We start from the raw sequence: 7,608 nt of genomic DNA on the forward strand, positions 1-7,608 counted from the left end.
ATGCTTGACAAATCTTCTGGAATTTTTTGAGGATGTTTCCAGTAGAGTGGACAAGGGAGAACCAGTTGATGTGGTGTATTTGGACTTTCAGAAGGCTTTCGACAAGGTCCCACACAAGAGATTAATGTGCAAAGTTAAATCACATGGGATTGGGGGTAGTGTGCTGACGTGGATTGAGAACTGGTTGGCAGACAGGAAGCAAAGAGTAGGAGTAAATGGGTACTTTTCAGAATGGCAGGCAGTGACTAGTGGGGTACCGCAAGGTTCTGTGCTAGGGCCCCAGCTGCTTACATTGTACATTAATGATTTAGACGAGGGGATTAAAGGTAGTATCTCCAAATTTGTGGATGACACTAAGTTGGGTGGCAGTGTGAGCTGTGAGGAGGATGCTATGAGGCTGCAGAGTGACTTGGATAGGTTAGGTGAGTGGGCAAATGCATGGCAGATGAAGTATAATGTGGATAAATGTGAGGTTATCCACTTGGTGGTAAAAACAGAGAGACAGACTATTATCTGAATGGTGACAGATTAGGAAAAGGGGAGGTGCAACAAGACCTGGGTGTCATGGTACATCAGTCATTGAAGGTTGGCATGCAGGTACAGCAGGCGGTTAAGAAAGCAAATGGCATAGCGAGGGGATTTGAGTACAGAGGCAGGGAGGTGTTACTACAGTTGTACAGGGCATGGGTGAGGCCACACCTGGAGTATTGTGTACAGTTTTGGTCTCCTAACTTGAGGAAGGATGTTCTTGCTATTGAGGGAGTGCAGCGAAGGTTCACCAGACTGATTGCCGCGATGGCGGAACTGACATATCAAGAAAGACTGGATCAATTGGGCTTGTATTCACTGGAGTTCAGACGAATGAGAGGGGATCTCATAGAAATGTTTAAAATTCTGACAGGTTTAGACAGGGTAGATGCAGGAAGAATGTTCCCAATGTTGGGGAAGTCCAGAACCAGAGGTCACAGCCTAAGGATAAGGGGTAAACCATTTAGGACCGAGATGAGGAGAAACTTCTTCACCCAGAGAGTGGTGAACCTGTGTAATTCTCTACCACAGAAAGTTGTTGAGGTCAATTCACTAAATATATTCAGAAAGGAGTTAGATGTAGTCCTTACTACTAGGGGGAATCAAGGGGTATGGCAAGAAAGCAGGAATGGGGTACTGAAGATGCATGTTCAGCCATGAACTCATTGAATGGCGGTGCAGGCTCGAAGGGCCGAATGGCCTACTCCTGCACCTATTTTCTATGTTTCTATGATGCGTTGCGTGTGGTCGCACACCAGCTGCACATTTCGGGAGTGGTATCCTGATATGTCCTTACTATACAGTATAAATGCACACGAGGCCCATACTTGATAGAAGGTCACTCTGTGACCAGTTGTCTTTATTACCAAGACCTCAAGTGATGAAAGTGGGTGGAGCTTCCCATTTTATACCTGAAAGTCCAGGTTAGGAGTGTGCCCCACAAGTTCATCCCCTTGTGGTCAATGTTCTCAAGGTGTACAACTTAAGTTAGCATATACATGGGTTACAATGATAGTTGAATACATGACATATCCCTTTCTGTTTCTGAAGACCTCTGCATTCTGGAATGGTGCTTGCAAGGCCATGTGTGAGCAGTCAATTGCTCCTTGAACCCGCTACCCTGGCAAACCCATATGCGGCTCATTCTGTTTCTCCCTGGTCGTTGGGAAGTTAATGAAGTCCATTCTTCCTGTGTGAATTTGCGGATGCAGCGATGTGCTGCGAATTGTGAGATGCTGCATATGTCCCCCGATGCAATCTGAAAGGAGTCGGAGGCATAGAAAGTGAGTGTCACCGTGACCTTCACTGCGACGGGCAGTGCAGTCCTGGTGCCGATGTGAGGCTGCAGGCCTGCCTGCAGGAGATGGCCTTCTGTAACGACCTTCTTTCTGACACACTGCTCCTCGTACAGGTCCAGGAATGAGCATCACGGTCGGTAAAGCCGTGACGCGGATAAGGCCTCCTGCCCCAATGTCTAGGGGCTCTCCTTCGGCCACCGCCATGGCCAGCAGCCCTTCTCTCTTGACGCCGCCTTACTAGAGCATGTAGAATGCGATGCTGGTGGCATAGTAATGCACCCATTAAAGTTTTCAACTTCGCTTGTTGTCAAGCAGTACTGCAATGTGTGTCTGCCGCTGCAAATTCGGAGGCTCATCACCGTGCTCTATGTAAACATTACACTGACTGTGACCTCCGAGAGAAGCACATTTTCTTCCCTTTAAGTAGCCACCAGTTAACAACTGTGGAAGGTTGTACCGACTGTTTTTTCAGACGTTGTTAGTGATGGTCGCTAAATGAGGGGGCTGCACCTAATTTAGCGAGGAGGTGCAAGCGTGGTCATTGCACCAGGACTGACGTCATGATCGGACTGATAGTCAGCAGCCAGGCACTAGCGTTTTGCGCCGCCGATAAACCTCAACTAAATTTTCCGGTGGGGCGCTACAAGCTGCGTGCCCTGTCGGTAAGCTATTACTCTCACATTAACGCTCCTCCTGGCCACTAACTGAGGTGCTAGACAACCATATTTCCAGCCCCTTGATTTTCAGGTGGAATTTTGAATGTATTGATGGAAGAAGTGGCACCCTAGAGCATTTATTGCACAGAGGAGCTGCATGAGGCAGCTTTCAGAATAAATGCGGTAACAAAGATCCAAAGGAGGTGGGAGTAGATGAGGACAAATCCGTCTTTCGGATGAGATGTTAAACCAAGGCTCCATCTTCTCTGGCACGCCCATGGCACTATTTCAAAGATGAGCTGGAGAGCTATCCTCAGTGTCCTGGCCAATATTTATCCCTCAATCACGGTAACAAAAAAACCCAGATTATCTGATCATTATCACATTGCTGTTTGTGAGAGCTTGCTTGTGCGCAAATCAACTGCCGCGTTTCCTACATTACAACAGTGACTGGAGCATATCCTGAATGCTAGGGATTATAGGTAAGAGCGACTCTCATTACTATAACCAGAGTGACTCCAAAAGTACTTAATTGGCTGTAAAGTGCTTTGAGACATCCAGTGTTCGTGAAAAGTGTTATATAAAGCCAAGCCTTTCTTCTTTCTTTCAAAGATTAGGATCAGGAGTAAGATTAGCTTCAGGAGGACTGCTAAGATATGGCTAGTCGGCATTGCTCTATGTCATATAGTGTAAAGTATGCAAGCCGCTAACAGTTTCTTGTTACACCCCCAGTGACGGTTGAATGTGCTCTATAAACACTCTTCTATAAACTTTTAGGCTTCCAGCACTATTTCTGTGCTTGAGGGACACAGTGGTGCATAACCGAAAGCCAGCACCTCCAACAGTACAGCACACCCTCAGTACTGCACTGGAGTATCAGCCTGGATTATGTGCCCAAGTCCCAAGAGTGAGATTATGAACCCACGATCTTCTGGCTCAGAGGCGAGAGTGCTACCCACTGAACCACAGCTGACCCCTAAGTTATTGATCATTTACCCTTTACCCACTGAGGTATTGATCATTTTTGCCTTTTTTACGTGTGTGTGTGTGTCTGTGTATGTGTGTGTGTTCAGTTTCATATATCTGCTGTATTTGCAGTTTCACTACTACCTAACCTCTATCCACTTTTCTTGTTCCTGCTACTTAATGTAACTTTAATAAATAATAATATAAATAGAAATAGAGAATCTGTAATATAAATAGAAATAGAGCATCTTAGGCCTATTGGATTTAACATTTTGCACTCTCAACTTTGTTGGCTGTGTGCAAGATTAAATTTTGTTTGGACCAATATCTTATAGAAACATAGAAACTAGGTGCAGGAGTAGGCCATTCGGCCCTTCTAGCCTGCACCGCCATTCAATGAGTTCATGGCTGAACATGAAACTTCAGTACCCCATTCCTGCTTTCTCACCATACCCCTTGATTCCCCTAGTAGTAAGGACTTCATCTAACTCCTTTTTGAATATATTTAGTGAATTGGCCTCAACAACTTTCTGTGGTAGAGAATTCCACAGGTTCACCACTCTCTTGGTGAAGAAATTCCTCCTCATCTCAGTCCTAAATGGCTTCCCCCTTATCCTTAGACTGTGTCCCCTGGTTCTGGACTTCCCCAACATTGGGAACATTCTTCCTGCATCGAACCTGTCTAAACCCGTCAGAATTTTAAACGTTTCTATGAGGTCCCCTCTCATTCTTCTGAACTCCAGTGAATACAAGACCAGTTGATCCAGTCTTTCTTGATAGGTCAATCCCGCCATCCCGGGAATCAGTCTGGTGAACCTTCGCTGCACTCCCTCAATAGCAAGAATGTCCTTCCTCAGGTTAGGAGACCAAAACTGTACACAATACTCCAGGTGTGGCCTCACCAAGGCCCTGTACAATTGTAGCAACACCTCCCTGCCCCTGTACTCAAATCCCCTCGCTATGAAGGCCAACATGCCATTTGCTTTCTTAACCGCCTGCTGTACCTGCATGCCAACCTTCAATGACTGATGTACCATGACACCCAGGTCTCTTTGCACCTCCCCTTTTCCTAATCTGTCACCATTCAGATAATAGTCTGTCTCTCTGTTTTTACCACCAAAGTGGATAACCTCACATTTATCCACATTATACTTCATCTGCCATGCATTTGTCCACTCACCTAACCTATCCAAGTCGCTCTGCAGCCTCATAGCATCCTCCTCGCAGCTCACACTGCCACCCAACTTAGTGTCATCCGCAAATTTGGAGATACTACATTTAATCCCCTCGTCTAAATCATTAATGTACAGTGTAAACAGCTGGGGCCCCAGCACAGAACCTTGCGGTACTCCACTAGTCACTGCCTGCCATTCTGAAAAGTCCCCATTTACTCCTACTCTTTGCTTCCTGTCTGACAACCAGTTCTCAATCCATGTCAGCACACTACCCCCAATCCCATGTGCTTTAACTTTGCACATTAATCTCTTGTGTGGGACCTTGTCGAAAGCCTTGTCCAACAGAACACCAGAGGTATATATATATTGCATTACCCAAAGGAGAGATCGGGTTCCCTGTAATGGCTGTGTTGCCACAGCAGCATTCTCTAGGCATTATACAGCGGTGTTTCAAGCTGAAAAAAGAACGTTAATGCTCAGAAATTACGAGTTAAATTATCAGTTTTAATACACACCAGAAAATATCCTTTAACATTGCTCACGGCTTGTCTGGGGCCTGACAGAAGTTGGTGATGTTTAGCTGGTCTGTTCCTTTAAAGTCATTGCTCAAGTACCCCCACATGGTTACTTCAAAATAGTACAATTAAAAAAAACGTATAACATTTATAATTTTGATAAATGAGTACATTTTCTTTTTGTACCATGCTGTTGTGATTGGATCCCATAAAGTACACCGTCAAACCCTTTGAACAAAAAAGGTAAGAATAAATTTACTTAAATGGTTATAGTAATGAGAGTCGCTCTTACCTATAATCCCTAGCACTCCAGTGGTGTAGGTTGAAACCATAGCTGAGGAACCTTGTAAATATATGGGAAAGAAAAAGAGTGTTATGGGCATGTGCAAAATATGTAAGCAGCCAAAACAATTATAGATGAAATTTAATATGGATAAACGTAAACTACAGCACAGAGAAAGAAAATCTGGGCTGTGTAAGAACTCCTGAGTAGTGTCAAAATAGCTAAGGATGAAATTGAAATTGAAAGAGATATAGGGGTGCTAGTTGATTTGAAGATCAACATTTCCAGCCATTGTGAAACAGTAATCCACAAAGTAAATACTGACCTTTATAACTAATGAGTCAAACTGTATAGTGCACTAGTTAGACCACACCTTGAGTACTGTGTCCCGTTCAGATCCTCAAGACGCAGCGAGTTGTTATGATCTGGAATGCACTGCCTGAAAGGGCCATGCAAGCAGATTCAATAGTAACTTCAAGGAAATTGGATAAATACTTGAAGGGAAAAAATTACAGGGCTATGGAAAAAGAGCAAGAGAGTAGGACTAATTAAATAGCTCTATGGGATGAATGGCCTCCTTATGATGCTGCTACAATGTTACAAGACTTTGAATCCATGGGGGCAATTTAGAGAAAAATTATAAGGCTGTCACAGAATGATATGAGAAATGACTTTTTAGCCACGATAGGACTGACTTGATAGGTGAACCTTTCAAAAAGTGTATAAGACCGCAAATGGTATAGCAATAGTTAATCTGTAAAATACTTAAAACTAAACTGAGATTAGGACAGGGAGATGCAGGTTCAAACTAATGAAAAATACATTTTAGGACTCATATTAAGAGTTTTTCTTCACACTGTGATCAACACATGAAATGGATTTTCAAATAGAATAGTAGAAGCAGAAACCCTGGAATCATTTAAAAATAATTATTGCTGTGATTGGGAAATTATAGGATTGGTTTTGAACTCCTTTAGCCTGTTTAGAACTCCCATGTCATTTATACTAAAATAATTTTAATTCTATTTGGGTTATTGCTATTTAGAGAATGTGTGTTGATAAGTAATCATTCAGTATGTCTGAAGTGTGATGGTATGTGCTAGATGCAAGACTACATAATATGTAATAAAATATAATGTGTAAAAATATAAAATGTGTGAGAGATATTTTTCATTTTTATATCATCATCATCATAGGCAGTCCCTTGAAGCGAGGATGACTTGCTTCGACGCCAAAAAGGGATGAGTTCACAGGTGTTTCAATGTTCCAGATCCCGAACTAATATTCCAGATCCCAAACTACATCTTGAAGGGTGGAAGATGCCTGTGCGTGGATTTTTTTACCGTGTGGTGGCCGTTGCACACCAGCCACCACACGGGTTTGACAGAGCTAGGTCTTGGTCCAGTGGCAAGGATTACCCAAGACAACTTGAGACCAGCTCTGCTGCACGGGCCTAGCGTGCACACACATCGCAGTGTGGGCTGGCCCGTGCTGCTCCTGGACCCTCGCCTCTTCTGAGCCACAAACTCACGCCTCTCCTGGGCCCCGGTCATTTCCATCTACAAACTTTTGCTGCTCCTTCGTCCCTCCTGCAGTGCCTGCCCGCACTGCAATCAGCGACCTGGCTTCGTAGCCATCACCCTCCTGCAGCACCACGTGCTGCTCCCTGCAGTGGTATGCCGCCACACGCTGCTCCCTTCAATGGCCCCAGCCTGCTGATGGCCTTGCAGGCCGGGACCGCGCTGGTTTCCGGGCCGGGCCGCAGCACGCTGCTCCCTCCAATGGCCCCAGCCTGCTGATATTTCATGTAAATCATTCTTGACTCCATCACTTGACAATTGTATGGTCCCTGCCACTAAATGTATTAAATAGTTATGGTACATTTTCCTATTACATATTCAAGTGGCAACCTGGTTCTGAGTCAGAAGATTGTGGTTTCAAACCACGCTCCAAAACTTGAGCATAAAATCTAGGTTGACACTTCAGTACAGTATTGAATTTGTGTTGGATTGTTGGAGATACAGTCTTTCAGATAAAATGTTAAACCAGACCCGAGTCCATTCTTTCAATCTCCTTTTTTTTCTCTTGGTCCTTTCCTTCCTCCATCCTTCCATTCCTGTACCTAGTCATGCCACCTTTTATTTCTCCCCTTGTCTTCGCTACTCTAATCCATCACTACTTCTCTGC

This window comes from Pristiophorus japonicus, chromosome 4, assembly GCF_044704955.1.
Source record: "Pristiophorus japonicus isolate sPriJap1 chromosome 4, sPriJap1.hap1, whole genome shotgun sequence".
NCBI classification, from domain to species: domain Eukaryota; kingdom Metazoa; phylum Chordata; class Chondrichthyes; family Pristiophoridae; genus Pristiophorus; species Pristiophorus japonicus.